Raw genomic sequence first — 17,214 nt, 5'->3', positions numbered from 1 at the left:
GTGCATACTTTGTTAAATATTGGAGCTATAAAAAGGAAACACTTTCTCCTAATTTTTTTTTTTTAAGATTTTATTTATTTATTTGACGGACAGATCACAAGTAGGCAGAGAGGCAGGCAGGCAGGCAGACAGAGAGAGAGGAGGAAGCAGGCTCCATGCTGAGCAGAGAGCCCGATGTGGGGCTCGATCCCAGGACCCTGGGATCATGACCTGAGCTGAAGGCAGAGGCTTTAACCCACTGAGCCACCCAGGCACCCCACTTTCTCCTAATTTTTTGAGCATATAACTTCATTTTTTATTTTCTCCAAAACCTGCAGATCATCTACATGAGAGGTTTGCAAACGAAGGCCCACTGCCCGTTCTTGTAAATAGAGTTTTGCCGAATAGCCATTCTCAGACAAAGATATATGGCAGCTTTTGTAATACAGTGGCAGTGCTGAGGAGTTCTAGCATAAGATCAGCAAGGCATAAATTATTTACTAATTATTTCTTTATGGGAAAGTTTGCTGACCCCTCATTTAGAAAGATAAATTGGAGTAGGGAACATGAAATTTGATGTTGAATTTCAAAACCTGTGCAAATGGCTTTTTTTGCTTTTGAATTGTTTTAAATATTCTTCAAATTATGCTTTAAAACATTTTTGTGTGCTTTTCCTCGAATTGTTGAAGCACTTGGACTTCTCCATGAGAATGTGCTGTTGGTTAGGGAAACTGTTCTAATCTGGGAAGAGATCTATACCATCATAGTACTGGATCATTCGCTGTGGCTCAAAGGATTATTTAGTTACTTACAATGTCTTTACCACATTTTCTGTAGATCTTTATATACAGTTTTATAGGAAAAACGTATTTGTTCACTGTAATTCCAAAATTCTCATTCTCTGACAATAGTCAGAAAGCAAATCAGTGTCCCCTTTGGTTTGACAACCAGCCAATTGAAGATTTGTGGGTTGAAGAGAAAGCTGTCTCCATTTACCATCTGGAATTTATGCCTTGAATATTAAATTAACAAACTTGTGGTTTTGATCCCATTAGTCACCAATGGTGTGTGAGAGTCAGTCACGAATCAACCTTTGGGAAAATGTACATCAATTGGAATTTAATAATTTTTAAAACAATATAGAAGCATGAATTTTGGACGAACACAGAATGTTACACTTTTGCTAACGATGACCTACGGGAATGAAAGTTGGTCTGCTGCCACCATACCCTTTCCTTTCTTAGCACTCAGATTTCTTTGTTCTGAGTTTATGAGGGTTTCATCCTTAATATCCTGTTTCAAGATTTGTATCACGCCTGGGTGGCTCATTCGGTTAAACATCTGCCTTCGGCTCAGATCGTGATCCCAGGGTCCTGGGATTGTGTCCCGTGTCAGGCTTCTGCTTGGCCAGGAGTCTGCTGCTGCTTCTGCCTGCCTTGCCCCCTGCTTGTTCTCTCTCTCTCTCTCTGATAAATTCTTTAAAAAAAATTAAAAGATGTGCATCACAAGTATCTCATGAAGTGTATGGGAATTCTAATGCCTGATTTCTGTAAAAGCATTAGAGTAGTAGAGGTCAAGAGACAGAGGTGAAATGGGGTAAGCTGTTGGTGAACAGAATACACTACAATGTGGCCTTTTTGGTGATAGCATTTTAAAGAGTTACCCTTGGGGTGCCTGGGTGGCTCAGTGGGTTAAGTCTCTGTCTTCGGCTCAGGTCTTGATCCTGGGGTCATGGGATCGAGCCAGCATTGGGCTTTCTGCTCAGTGGGGAGCCTGCTTCCCTCTCTGCCTGCTTCTCTGCCTACTTGTGATCTCTCTGTGTCAAATGAATAAATAAATAAAATCATAAAAAAAAAAGTCACCCTTAAAGGAACTTCTGGTGGCTTCAGTATTAGTGTCAAACTTAAATCTTTTCTAAAAATCAAAGCACAAAACCCCCATTGGAGTCCAAGTATAATAGGGTACAGTGATAATGGCTTTAGTATAGTACTTGGCATAAGTAATAAAACACTTCACTGCTTCTGTCAAATTACTGCTGTTTTGTTGAATGGTGTCAGAGGAATTGGAACACCCCTGTTAGTGGTAAGAAAACTTGAATCTCATGGAAGTTAAATAATTTACCCAGAATTATACACCCAGTAAATAGTAGTCAGCAGGGGCTCTTAACCACAATCTTCTACTCACCATTGGAAAATTTTTAAATGGTTCTGCTTTTAGTAGTAGGTATTTTTGTACTGACCCTGAGATAAAATAAATGTTGCTTTGAAAAACTAATATATTCATTTTGTCTTCATGCCAGTAGCTCTTCTCTTCTGAGATCTCAGGGGCTCCAAAGTAGCTTCTTAACAAAGAGAGTGAGAGAAAAATTAGACTTCTTTTTCTTGAATTTGTTTTTTTCTTTTATCTTTTTAAGGTTTTATTTCTTGGGGCACCTGGGTGGCTCAATGGGTAAAAGCCTCTGCTTTCGGCTCAGGTCATGATCCTGGGGTCGTGGGATTGAGCCAGCATTGGGCTCTCTGCTTGGCAGGGAGCCTGCTTCCCTTCCTCTCTCTCTGCCTGTGATCTCGGTCTGTCAAATAAATAAATAAAATCTTTTTTTTTAAGATTTCTTAAGAGAGGAGGAAGCAGCCCCCCTGCTGAGCAGAGAGCCCAATGCTGGCTCTATTCCAGAACCCCGGGATCATGACCCGAGCCGAAGGTAGAGGCTTTAACCCACTGTGCCACCCAGGCGCCCCTAAATAAATAAAACCTTAAAAAAAAAAAATGCTGTTTGAAAGAAAAAAAAGAGGCATTAAAAAAAATAAGGTTTTTTTTCTTTATTTGACAGCCAAGCAGGGGGAGTGGCAGGCAGAAGGAGAGAAAGAAGCAAGCTTTTGGGGGAGCAGGGAGCTCCATCCAGGGCTTGATCCCAGGACCCTGGGATCATGACCTGAGCTGAAGGTGGTTGCTTAACTAACTGAGCCACCCAGGTGCCCCAGTAGTTTATCTTTTTCATTACTCTTAAAATCTTTAGTCCTTTCTGTTAGGTGTTTACAGCCATATGAGCTAGGCATGTTTTTGTGTACAACTGGCCCATTTTTGTCTCTGAGCTGCCTGGTACTGGTTAGTGACTGCTAAGAAGTTGGTACTTGATACATATTGTCTATCATTTATCCCTTTGTCCTTGGGCCAGCCCTCACAACAGTTCTTTTTTTCCCCTTGTCGTTTTTTTTGTTTGTTTTTAAGATTTTACTTCTTTATTTGACAGAGATCACAAGTAGGCAGAGAGGCAGGCAGAGAGAGGGGGAAGCAGGCTTCCCATTGAGTTGAGTGCCCGATGTGGGGCTCAATCCCAGGACCCCGAGATTATGACCTGATCCAAAGGCAGAGTCTCAACCCACTGAGCCACTCAGGTGCCCCCCCACCCCCACTTTGTCATTTTTGTATTGGTTTTACTTGCTAAAATTTACTTGTTAATTTGCCTCAAATAACCTATCAATCTCTTCAAGGAATATGCTTTTAATTAGTTTTGAAAGAATCCTAGTTTCTATATTTACATGACCCTTGGTTCATAATAATGCTGCTTTTGATACTGGAAATTTTAATCTTTTTATTAGGTTAATATATTTCTGAATATCTGAAGCTTTTCATTTCTTCTCATCTGTATATCCCGTGTATTAGGATTTACAGTAATGATAGAGTTTTTTTTTTTTTTAATTTTATTTATTTGACAGATCACAAGTAGGCAAAGAGGCAGGCAGAGAGAGGGGGGGGAGCAGGCTCCCTGCTGAGCAGAGAGCCCAATGTGGGGCTCGATCCCAAGACCCTGAGATCATGACCCAAGCCAAAGACAGAGGCTTTAACCCACTGAGCCACCCAGGTGCCATGATAGGGTTTTTTAAAAGATTTTATTTACTTTTTTAAAGATTTTTTTTTTTTTTTAAGGTAATATCTATACCTGTCATAGGGCTTGGACTAACAACCCTGAGATCAGGAGTCATGTGTTCTTCCAACTGAGCCAGCCAGTGCCCATACAGTAATGATAGTTGTAACAGAGACCCTGAAATGCAATGGCTCTAATAGAGGTAGACTTTCTCACCACATAAATGTCTTGTGCAGTTTTTCAAAGACCTGGTCTCCAAGTGACTTTTGCCATTTTCAAAACATGGTTTCCAAGACTATTCTGTTTTTCTTTTGGTTGGCCTAAAGGAAGGGGCTTTGGAAGTTCAGGCCCTTTAAGTAAGTAGTGTCATTTCTCACAGTTCTTTGACTAAGGATTGGTCACATGACTGCTTATGGCTGCAAGAGGCATTGGGAAATCTAGTTCATTCTTGGCCAGGCACGATCAGTTATGGAGGGAGAGAATGGATTTTAGTGGCTATCTTTACCACAGCCTTATAGATAAGTCTTGTGAGCTAAAGTTGGAGTAGAATGAGGAAGCAAAATGCTACAGATTACATGAAACCAAACTCAAGTTTTTGAAGCTAATTTAAATCATTACTAGATGTCATTTTTTTAAAATTTTATTTATTTATTTGTCAGAGAGAGAGCGAGCACAGGCAGACAGAGTGGCAGGCAGAGTCAGAGGGAGAAGCAGGCTCTCCGCGGAGCAAGGAGCCTGATGTGGGACTCAATCCCAGGACGCCGGGATCACAACCTGAACCGAAGGCAGCTGCTTAACCAACTGAGCCACCCAGGCGTCCCTAGATGTAATTTTTTTAAAAACAAATGTTATTCATTAAAGATTTGAGTGCCATTTTTGGGTCAAACACTTTAACAGAGTACACTAGACTAATGGTTTGTAGTCTAATGAAAGGATCAGCCAAGTAAACAGACAATTACACAATATAAGTAGTGCTATTTCTGGAGTAAATGGAGGAGAAGACTATAAGAATACTTAAAATGAAATGACATTTAAGCTAAGCACTGAAAATGAGATGGATTGATGTAAGGAAGAGGGGAGAGTATTGAGACAACAGGAAGAAAACACACAAAAGCCTGGAGAGCATGATATTCTTCAATAATGAATAGCTGTATGGTGAGTAGTAGTGGTGAACAAGGGTTGAGAAGGAGGGATGAAATGGACCTGATTATAGAAGGACCCAGAAAATCAATTTAAAGAGTTTCTATTTTGAGGACAATGGTGAGCCATTGGAAGGTTTTAAATAAGGAGATAACTTACATTTGTAGTTTAGGTTGTCTTGGAGGGAGGAGAGATTAGAGGCAGGCACAGTGGTCAAGTCTCATTTGGGTGAGATACTAAGATTAAATTTGGGCAGTGGGGAAGAGAGAGGGGAGAGATTGTGATCTGAGACACGTAGTTGTTAAAACCTGGTGTCAGTATTGAGGGGAAAAGAAATCAAAGATGTTAAGTGGTGGGGGACACTTGGTTGGCTTACTTGGTAGATCATGTGACTCTTGATCTCCGGCTTGTAGATTCAAACCCCATGCTGGGTGTAGAGGGTGTAGAGTTACTTAAAACTAAAATCTTGGGGTGCCTGGATGGCTCAGTGGGTTAAAGCCTCTACCTTTGGCTCAGGTCATGATCCCGGGGTTCTGGGATCAAGTCCCACATCGGGGTCTCTGCTCAGTGGGGAGCCTGCTTCCTCCTCTCTCTGCCTGCCTCTCTGCCTACTTGTGATCTCTGTCTAGCAAATAAATTAAAAAAAAAAAAACAAAAAAAACAAAAGGCAAATAAATAAATTTAAAAAAAAAAAAAACAAAAGGCAAAAACATTTTGCCTGGGTGGCTCAGTGGGTTAAGCCTCTGCCTTCAGCTTGGGTCATGATCTCAGGGTCCTGGGATCAAGCCCCGCATCGTGCTCTCTGCTTGATGGGGAGCCTGCTTTCCCCTTTCCCTCTCTGCCTGCCTCTCTGCCTACTTATGATTTCTATCTGTCAAATAAATGAATAAAATCTTTAAAACAAAACAAAACACTAAAATTTTAAGACAAATTAAAATAATGAGTGATGACATAGTAGTGACTGAAAGAATGTGTGAGTGTTTGCATGGGGGGAGTGATTAGATGGAGCATATCCAAGCCAAATATGACAACTAAGATGGCCTCTGCCTACATCAAAATGTTTTTTTCTAAAATAGCTCAGGGTCTACCCCTTTGTGGATGATAGTAAATACTGGTTTTTATAGCTGATGGAAAGTTGCAAGGCATAAAGGAACTACTTTTTCTCTTTCTTTTTATGTTATTTTTTGTTTTTAAAAGATTTTACTTATTCATTTGTCAGAGAGAGAGAGAGAGCACAAGCAGGCAGAAGGAGAAGCAGGCTCCCTGCTGAGCAAGGAGCCTGATGTGGGACTTGATCCCAGAATGCTGGGATCACAACCTGAGCTGAAGGCAGATGCTCAACTGACTGAGCTACTGAGGCCTCCCTTCTTTCTTTTTAAACTGAGGTATAATTGATATACCTAATACATTATATTAGTTTCAGGTGTACAACATGATTCAATATTTGTATATATTGCAAAATGATCTCTACAATAAGTCTGTTAACATCCATCACCGTACATAGTTGTACTATTTTTCTTGTGGTGAAAACTATTTTTTTTTTTTAAGATTTTATTTATTTACCTGACAGCACAAGCAGGGGGAGCGGCAGAGGGAGAAGCTGACTCCCCGCTGAGCAGAGAGCCCAACAGAGGGCTTAATCCCAGTACCCTGGGATAATGACCTGAGCTGAAGGCAGAAGCCTTCAGCAGTGCGCCTTGTGGTGAGAACTTTTAAGATCTCTCTTAGCAAGTTTCAAATATGCAGTATGGTATTAACTATAGTGGTCATGTTGTACATTATATGCCTATGATTTATATATTTTGTAGCTAGTCCTTTTCACCTATTTTGCCCATCTCCTGCCTGCCTCTGGCAACCAATAATCTAGTCTCTGTATCTGTACATTTGTTTTGTTTTTTGTTTCAGATCCCATATATAAGTGAAATCATATGGTATTTGGATTCCCCGGTCCGACTTGGTTCACGTAGCGTGATGCCCTCAGGGTCCATCCATCTTGTCACAAATGGCAATATTTCCTTTTTTGTGGTTGAATAATATTCCTGTGTGTGTGTGTGTGTGTGTGTGTGTGTGTGTGTATGCACCACATTTTCTTAATCTGTTCATCCACTGTTCAACCCATTTGGGTTGCTTCCATATTTTTACTTTTGTAAGTAATGGGCTGCAGTGAATAAGGGGGTACCTTTATCTTTCTGTATTAGTGTTATCATTTTCTTTTGATAATTACGTGGAAGTAGAATTGTTGGATCCTTAGAACCACTATATACAGAAAGATATATGCACCCCCATGTTCACCACAGACCATCACTTACAAAAATAAATATATTAGTGATTCTAATTTTAATTTCTTTAAAGAACTTTTTTTTTAAGATTATTTATTTATTTGACAGACAGAAATCACAAGTAGGCAGAGAGGCAGGCAGAGAGAGAGGAGGAAGCAGGCTCCCCGCTGAGCAGAGAGTCCATGACCCTGAGATCATGACCCGAGCTGAAGGCAGAGGCTTAACCCACTGAGCCACCCAGGCGCCCCTAATTTTAATTTTTTGAGGAACCCTTGTACTATTTTCCATAGTGTCTCCATTAATTTACACACTCACTAACAGTGTACAGAACTTAAACTACGTTTGTTGAATTTATTCCTGGCAATTTTTTTTTAAAGACTCTTTATTTGAGAGAGAGAGAAAGAATGAGTATAAGCTGGGGAAGGGGCAGAGGGAGAGGAAGGGGCAAACTCCCCTATGCACAGGGACCCAGATGCAGGGCTCAATCCCCAGACTCGGAGATCTGAGCTGAAGGTAGATGCTCAACTAACAGAGTCGCCTGTGTTACTGTTTTTGATGATTTTGTAAATGGTATTGCTTTCTTTATTTCACTTTAGTTTCCCTTGCTAGTGTATAGAAATAAAGTCCATTTTTGTATATTGATCTTGTATCTTATAACCTTGCTAAACTCACTTATTAGTTCTGATACTTTTTTGGGTAGCTTCCGTAGGATTTTCTGCATTTGAGAGCATGTTGAATTTCTTTTTATTGCTGGCTGCACTGGCTAGAACCTTCGATATATTACTAAATAGAAATAGTCTAAAAGGACATTTTTGCCTTATTCCTGATGTTGGGGGAAAAACCATTCAGTCTTCATCATTAAGTATGATGTCAGCTCTGTGTTTATGGTACATAAAACATTTGGCCTTTTATAGGTTGAGAAAGTTCCCTTTTGTTCTTAATTTTTTTTTTTTAAGATTTCATTTATTTATTTGACAGAGAGAAATCACAAGTAGATGGAGAGGCAGGCAGAGAGAGAGAGAGGGAAGCAGGCTCCCTGCTGAGCAGAGAGCCTGATGAGGGAGTCGATCTCAGGACCCCGAGATCATGACCTGAGCCGAAGGCAGTGGCTTAACCCACTGAGCCACCCAGGCGCCCTGTTCTTAGTTTTTTGAGAATTAAGGAAAAAATCATGAATGGGCTATGGATTTTGTAAAATGCTTTTTCTGCATTTATTGATCATCTGATTTATTCTTCATTATCCTATAACTGGTTTATCCTACTTTATTCTACAAATGTGGTGGATTATATTAGTAGATTTTTTTAAAAGATTTTATTTATTTATTTGACAGAGAGATCACAAGTAGGCGGAGAGGCAGGCAGGCAGGGGCGGGGCGGGGGGAAGCAGGGTCTCTGCTCAGCAGGGCTCAATCCCAGGACCCTGAGATCATGACCTAAACCAAAAGCAGAGGCTTAACCCACTGAGCCACCCAGGTGCCCCATATTTTTTTTTAAATATTTTATTTATTTATTTGACAGACAGAGATCACAAGTAGGCCGAGAGGCAGGCAGAGAGAGAGGAAAGGAAGCAGGTTCCCTGCTGAGCAGAGAGCCCAGGACCCCAGGGATCATGACCCAAGCCAAAGGCAGAGGCTTTAACCCACTGAGCCATCCAGATGCCCCACATTAATAGATTTTTAAATATTTTTTTAAAAGATTTTTATTTATTTATTTGACAGAGAGAAATCACAAGTAGATGGAGAGTCAGGCAGAGAGAGAGAGAGAGAGAGGGAAGCAGGCTCCCTGCCGAGCAGAGAGCCCGATGCGGGACTCGATCCCAGGACCCTGAGATCATGACCTGAGCCGAAGGCAGCGGCTTAACCCACTGAGCCACCCAGGCGCCCCAGATTTTTTAATATTAAACTAGTCTCGGGCGCCTGGGTGGCTCAGTGGGTTAAGCCTCTGCCTTCGGCTTGGGTCATGATCCCAGGGTCCTGGGATCGAGGCCTGCATCGGGCTCTCTCTCTGCTCAGCTGGGAGCCTGCTTCCTCCTCTCTCTCTGCCTGCTTCTCTGCCTACTTATGATCTCTGTCTGTTAAATAAATAAATAAAAATCTTAAAAAAAAAAAAATTAAACTAGTCTTGCATTTCTGAGATAAACCCCAGTTGGTCATGGTGTATAATTCCCTTTATATTTTGCTGAATTTGTTTGCTAATTTTTTTTTTTTTTAAGATTTTATTTATTTATTTGTCAGAGAGAGAGCGAGCGAGAGCGAGCACAGGCAGACAGAGTGGAAGGCAGAGTCAGAGGGAGAAGCAGGCTCCCTGCGGAGCAAGGAGCCCGATGTGGGACTCGATCCCAGGACGCTGGGATCATGACCTGAGCCGAAGGCAGCTGCTTAACCAACTGAGCCACCCAGGCGTCCCTTGTTTGCTAATTTTTAAAAAATATTTTATTTATTTATTTGACAGACCGAGATCACAAGTAGGTGGAGAGGCAGGCAGAGAGAGAGGAGGAAGCAGGCTCCACGCTGAGCAGAGAGCCCAAGGCGGGGCTCAATCCCAGGACCCTGGGATCATGACCCGAGCCGAAGGCAGAGGCTTTAAACCCACTGAGCCACCCAGGCGCCCCTGCTAATATTTTCTTAAGAATTTTCACCACATAAATTTTTTTAAAATATTTTATTTATTTATTTATTTGAGAAGACAGGACAGAGAGAAATCACAGAAAGAGAAAGGGGGGAGGGGCAGAGGAGAGGAAGAAGCAGGCTCCTTGCTTAGCAGGGAGTTGGGTGCAGGGCTTCATCCCAGGACCCGGGATCATGACCTGAGCTAAAGGCAGATGTTTAACCATCTGAGCCCCCCAGGTGCCCCCACATAAATGTTTGAATCAACATCAAAACAAGGCCCCCACCTGCATTCAATTGATATGTCTCTTAAGTTTCTCTTATGGATTCCACTTCTCTTCCTCCCCCACCCCCCCTTGTAATTTATTTATTGAAGCTAGGTCACTTTCCCCTAAGTTTTGGTTATTGTTGATTGTATCCACATGGTATTATTTTAAATTCTCTAACCTCTGTATTTTCTGTAAACTGGTAATGAGATCTAGAGGTGTGATGAGGTTCCATTTTGATGTTTTGGTCACTTTAGGTGGTGTTTTGTATTTCCTATTACATCATATTAGTTTTCTCATAATAATAACTTGTCTTTTACTGTGATACTAAAAATTGTTCTATGAGTTCAGGTGTTTTTTGTCTGATTCATCCAGTTTAAAATTCCTCTTCAGCTTTTCATTTAGTGAATGGTTTTGGTAGCTATATCAGTCTAGGTTCTCCAGAGAAATAGAACCGGAGACAGACAGGAAGAAAAGGAAGGAAGGAAGGAAGGAAAAGGAAAGGGAGAGAGAGAGAGAAAGCAAGCAAGCAAGAAAGGAAAGAAGGAAGGAAGGCTGGGTGATTTTTATAGGAATGGCTCATGAGATTCAGGAGGCCTAGAAATCCCATGATCGGCCACTGCAAGTCAGAGAACCAGAAAAACTGGTGATAAAATTTGAGTCCAAATAAAAATAATAAAAATGAGTCCAAAGCCTGAGAACCAGGGGATCCAGTGGTGTAAGTCCCAGTTGAAATGCCCAAGAATTGGTGGACCGATGATTTAAGTCCCAGTTCAAGCCTGAAAGTTTGAGCGCTAAAAGCACCAACGTCTGAGGAAAAGAGAAGATGAATGTCCCACCTCGAACGAAAAAGCAGATTTGCCCTGACTGCACATTTTTGTTTTATGAAGACCCTCAACAGATTGGATGATGCCCACTTGCATCGGTGAGGGCAATCTTCTTTACTCTGTCTGCTAATTCCAGCGCTAATCTCTTCCAGAAACTCCCTTACAGACATGCCCAGAGATAATATTTCACCAGTTCTCTAGGCATCCTTTAGTCCAGTCAAGATGACACATAAAATTAACCATCACAGTAGCCTTTGCTGATCTTAGTCTAGTTTCATTACTTCATTAAGGGCTGCAAAATGGCAATTTTAAATTCTCTTGTTTATTCACTAGCTTACATATTTCTATATAGAAAAACTTCCCTTTATCAAATAAGTGGTGACCCTGATAAAAACTTTGTGCAAGAAAGGCACATAAACGCCCGATTCTTTCCTTTTCCTACCAGTTTTCAGAATGAGTTGGGTTCTCTAGCATCTTTCAAAGGTAATTAATTAAAAGTTTTTAATGTATGTGCTATATCTCTATCTATTGAATTTACTTGATTTTAAGATATGTGATGTCTCTCTATCTATTGCAGTTATCCAGTCTCATACTCAGACTGTTCCATCTTTGGCTGGTGGAAGCTAGACTGGCTCCTTATTCATTTTGACATAACCATAGTGTTCTTTGCCAGCTTCCTTGTGTTTTGGTATTACAGGATGTTCCACACTCAGCAAAAGCTCTTTTGAGACACTTTGGGGAAGCTCTGTGCTCTGTTTTGAATTTTCGGGTGTATTTTCTGAAATTGCTATTTTATAAAATATTTAACTGCTTGAAAGAATCCTTACAATGACTTTATGATGTTAATTTTTTTTTTTGAAACAAAGAATATTTAAAGAAAGATGGGATAAGGAAAGAAAGCAAATGATTCATAACAGCCCTAGTTTGAAATGCTGCATCCAGCCTGAGATTTGTTCCCCCCACAGCAGCTTTGCAGCCTTCCAATGGGAGCAGAAACATTTGGATCAAGACTGGTTCTTTGGGTGCCTGGGTGGCTCAGTGGGTTAAGCCGCTGCCTTCGGCTCAGGTCATGATCTCAGGGTCCTGGGATCGAGTCCCATATCGGGCTCTCTGCTCAGCAGGGAGCCTGCTTCTCTCTCTCTCTCTCTGCCAGCCTCTCTACCTACCTGTGATCTCTCTCTGTCAAATAAATAAATAAAATCTTTAAAAAAAAAAAAAAGACTGGTTCTTTTCTTGGCATTTGACAAAGTAGCACTTTTGTTACATTGTATTTGCATGAAGCTAGATATTGTTGATTTGGCCTTTGTGACATGTTTGAACCCTGGTTTCTTGTAGTTCTGTTGGGCCCTTGTGAAGTGTCCAGGGCACTCGCCGCCTATTTCAGTTGTCTATTTGGTTCTTCTTTGTAATTTAATATTTATACAATGTGCTCCTTTCTATCTTGGTAGCAAGACACATGGGATTTAGAGAAGGACCTGCACAGTCTCTCACTAGTGTGCAACCTTTCTCAAGTTGTTGCTTCATCTTTCCAAGCCTCAGAAACGGGGCTGTCCTGAGAAGTAAATGAGAATAACGCATCTGGGCAATTTGGCAGACTGAGAGAGTCTGGCTTTGGGTTCAAATTCAAGCTCTGCCATTTAATGTGGGACCTTAAGCAAATTATTTGCTCTTATTTTCTTCATTCAAAAAATATGTATAGTATCTATGCCAGGAATATTACATGAATTCGATGGGATATCTAAGCAAACTAAAATACTTAATCCAGAATTTGGCACTTTTAATTATTGTTTATTGAATCTGTTTTTATTTTATTTTTTATTTTTAAATTAAACTCTATGCCCAATTTGGGCTCAAACTCATAACCCTGAGATTGAGAGTATCATATTCCTCCAACTGAGCCAGCCAGGCACCCCAGCACTTGGCATATTTTAGTACAATAATTTTAATTTTTGTTTTTATAAATCCCCAAACATCTTTTAATATGCAAGTGTCTTAATAAAATGATAGCTGATAGATGATAAATACTGAATTTTTTTTTTAATTTCTTTGAAAGATTTTATTTATTTATTTGTCAGAAAGAGAGAGAGAGAAAGCACACAAGCAGGCAGAGAGGCAGGCAGAGGCAGAAAGAGAGGCAGGCTCCCCGCCGAGCAAGGAGGCCGATGTGGGACTCGATCCCAGGACCCTGGGATCATGACCCGAGCTGAAGGCAGCAGCTTAACCCACTGAGCCACCCAGGCGTCCCAAACACTGAATTTTTAAAGATTTTATTTTTATTTATTTGACAGACAGAGATCACAAGCAGGCAGAGAGGCAGGCAGAGAGAGAGGAAAGGAAGCAGGTTCCCTGCTGAGCAGAGAGCCCGATGTGGGACTCGATCCCAGGACCCTGAGATCATGACCCGAACCGAAGGCAGAGGCCCAACCCTCTGAGCCACCCAGGCGCCCCCAAATACTGAATTTTTAAAAAAATATTTTGTTTATTTATTAGAGAGTTTTAGCTTGGGGGGTAGGAGAAGAGGGAGAGGGAGAAGCAGACTACCTGCTGTGTGGAGGTGGGGGGTGGCACATGGGATGAATCCCAGGACCCTGAGATCATGACCTGAGCCAAAAGCAGACACTAATCTGACTGGAGCCACCCAGGAGCCCCTAGATGCTGGATTTTTCGTTCTGCAAAGTTTGCCCATTCCTTTGGGCATGTGGGTATCGATATCAGCAGAACACCAAACAATACCATGAGGTATTCCTTTCAACTTCAGGTTATTTGAAGGTGATCTGGAGTGGGGATGAAGCAGAGAGAGAAGAGGGACATCCGCTAATGCACAGTTATTTTTACTCGGGAGGCTTGGCTAAAAAGGTATTTCCAAACCTTAAATGATTTTATCTTTCTTCTCAAGAGTTGCAGGGGTGCCTTACTAGCTCAGTTGGTAAAGCGTGATACTCTTGATCTCCAGGTTGTGAGTTTGAACCCCACACTGGATGTAGGGATTACTTTAAACAAAAAAAATCCTGTGCTGTTTTTATTTTATTTTATTTCTTATTTATTTTTATTTACTTGCATGGGCTGCTTTTTTTTTTTTTTTTTAGGATTTTATTTGTTTATTTGACGGAGAGAGATCACAAGTAGGCAGAGAGGCAGGCAGAGAGAGGGGGGTGGGAAGCAGGCTCCCTGCTGAGCAGAGAGCCTGATGTGGGATTCGATCCCAGGACCCTGAGATCATGACCTGAGCAGAAGGCAGAGGCTTAACCCACTGAGCCACCCAGGCGACCTGCTTTTTTTTTTTTTTTAAGGATTTTATTTATTTTTATTTTAAAGAATGAGAGCATGAGCAGAGGAAGAAGAGAAGGAGATAATCTCCAGCAGACTCCACACTTAACACAGATCCTGACGTGGGGCTCGGTCCCAGGACCCTGAGATCATGACCTAAGCCAAAACCAAAAGTTGGTTGCTCAACCAGGTGCCCCTGCATGGGCTGCTTTTAAAACAGAAGATATATGGCCTGTTGGCCTTTCTTTTATAGTCATCATTTTGATGTCAGTTTTAATATTGTGAAGGCAGGATTAGTCAACCAATTTCTCCAAATACTATGTTGGATACACTATCAAACACAGTAAGGTGAATCACAGTTTAAGGATTTCTTTATTGCTTGAAGATTTGGTATTTTTTCTTTTTAAAAAGGTTTTATTTATTTATTCATGAGCGAGAGAGGCGGAAGCAGAAGCAAAGGGAGAAGCAGGCTCCCTGAAGAGCAGGAAGCCTGCTGTGGGACTCAACCCCAGGGCCCCCGGTATCAAGGCCTGAGCTGAAAGCAGACCCTCAACCACCTGAGCCACGAAGATTTGGTATTTTCTTAATAGAGCTTCACAAATATGCTGTAAGCCCAAGTACTTCTCAAATCAGATTCAATGAGTTGAGAAGAGAAGGAAGAACATATTAGGTAAGCAGTTAATTGACCATTAGGTAATGGCTTGGATAAGGTTTTGTTGTTTTTTTTTTAAGATTTTATTTATTGGGGCGCCTGGGTGGCTCAGTCATTAAGTGTCTGCCTTTGGCTCAGGTCATGATCCCAGGGTCCCGGGATGAAGCCCCATATCAGGCTCCTTGCTCAGCGGAAAGCCTGCTTCTCCCTCTCTCACTCCCCCTGCTTGTGTTCCCTCTCTTGCTGTGTCTCTCTCTCTGATAAATAAATAACATCTTTAAAAAAAAAAAGATGTTATTTATTTATTTGACGGAGATCACAAGTAGGCAGAGAGGCAGGCAGAGAGAGAGGGAAGCAGGCTCTCTGCTGAGCAGAAAGCCTGATGTGGGACTCAATCCCAGGACCCTGGGATCACGACCTGAGCCCAAGGCAGAGGCTTTAACCCACTGAGCCACCCAGGTGCCCCTCTTTTTTATTTTTATTTTTTTAAGATTTTATTTATTTAACAGAGAGAGAGAGAGAGAGATCACAAGTAGGCAGAGCAGCAGGCAGGGAGAGAGAGAGAAGCAGGATACCCACTGAGCACAGATCCTGATGTGGGGTTCAATCCCAGGTCTCCAGGACCATGATCTGAGTTGAAGGCAGATGCCTAGCCAATAGAGTCACCCAGGTGCCCCTATGTTATTTTCATATTATTTATAACACAGTATTCTTCTCAGCTATTACTTTTTAAAAAGCTTTTATTAACACAGTGTTATTGGGGTGCCTGAGTCAGGCTCCTGGGATCGAGTCCCACATCGGGCTTTCTGCTCAGCAGGGAGCCTGCTTCCTCCTCTCTCTCTGCCTGCCTCTCTGCCTACTTGTGATCTCTGTCTGTCAATTAAATAAATAAAATCTTTAAAAACAAACAAACAAACAACACAGTGTTATTTATAACATCTTGAAGGGTTAATACTATAGAAATCCCAAGTACTCACTTGTGGTAAGCCAGCCTCCAATATGGCTCATAATGATCCTTACCTCCTGGTATTTATGTCCGTGTATAGTCTACTCCTACATTATTTGTGGTGACATGTGTAACTAATGGAATATTGTAGAAATAATGGTGTATGACTTCTGAGGCTAGAACATAAAAGACTTTGCAACTTTACTGCTGCTCTCTTCTGTCACTGGATCTGGCAAAAGCCATCTGTCATGTCATGAGAACATACAAACAGTCTATAGAGATACCCTCATGGTTAAGAACAGAGACCTTCTCCCATCAGTCAACAACAACTTGCCATCTGGGAAGCATGTCTTTCATTCCCAATCAAGTATTCAAATGACTGTGACACTTGCCATCCTCTTGAATGTAAAATCCTGAGAGATTCTCAGCCAGAACCACCTAACTAAGCCAGTGCTTAAATTGCTAACCCATATAAAAGGTGTGAGATAATAAATAATTATTGGTGATTTTACAAAAAGATTTTATTTATTTGATGGAGGGAGACACAGCAAGAGTGAACACAAGCAGGGGGAGTAAGAGAGGGAGAAGCAGGCTTCCCTCTGAGCAGGGAGCCTGATGCAGGGCTTAATCCCAGGACCCCAGGATCATGCCCTGAGCTGAATGCAAACACTTAACGATTCAGCCACCCAGGAGCTCCTATTACTGTTTTTTAAAAAATTTTATTTATTTGTTTGACAGACAGAGAATGCACAAGCAGGCAGAGTAGTAGGTAGAGAGAGAGGGAGAAGCAGACTGCCCACTTAGCAAGGAGCCTAATGTGGGACTCGATCCCAGGACCCTAGGATCATGACTGAAACCGAAGGCAGCTGACCAACCAACTGAGCCACCCAGGCACCCTTGATTATTACTGTTTTAAGAGCCCAGTTTAATGTAATTTGTTATGTAGCAATAGATAACTAATATACTTAAAAAAATTTTTTTTTAAGATTTTATTTATTTGACAGACAGAGATCATAAGCAGTCAGAGAGGAGGAAGCAGGCTCCCTGCTGAGCAGAGAGCCCGACGTGGGGCTTGATCCCAGGACCCTGGGATCATGATCTGAGCCAAAGGCGGAGGCTTTAACCTACTGAGCCACCCAGGTGCCCTAGTAACATATACTGATTATAAATAATTATTAGGTTATATGAAGTATTCTTCTACCTAATGAATGGCCAACTCATGAAATTTCCCTTTCAAGATAATGTTAAGACTCATCTATGCTCATGAATCACTGTATTATACACTGGAAATTAATATAACACTGTGTGTTAACTATATTGGAGTTAAAAAAAATACAGTTTAAGAAATGGTAAAAACAGGATTCAATTAGGCTCATAAAGATATTAGCAA

The sequence above is a fragment of the Mustela nivalis genome, assembly GCF_964662115.1.
Source record: "Mustela nivalis genome assembly, chromosome: 3".
Lineage (NCBI taxonomy): Eukaryota > Metazoa > Chordata > Mammalia > Carnivora > Mustelidae > Mustela > Mustela nivalis.
Note: the sequence above shows the minus strand (reverse complement) of the source record.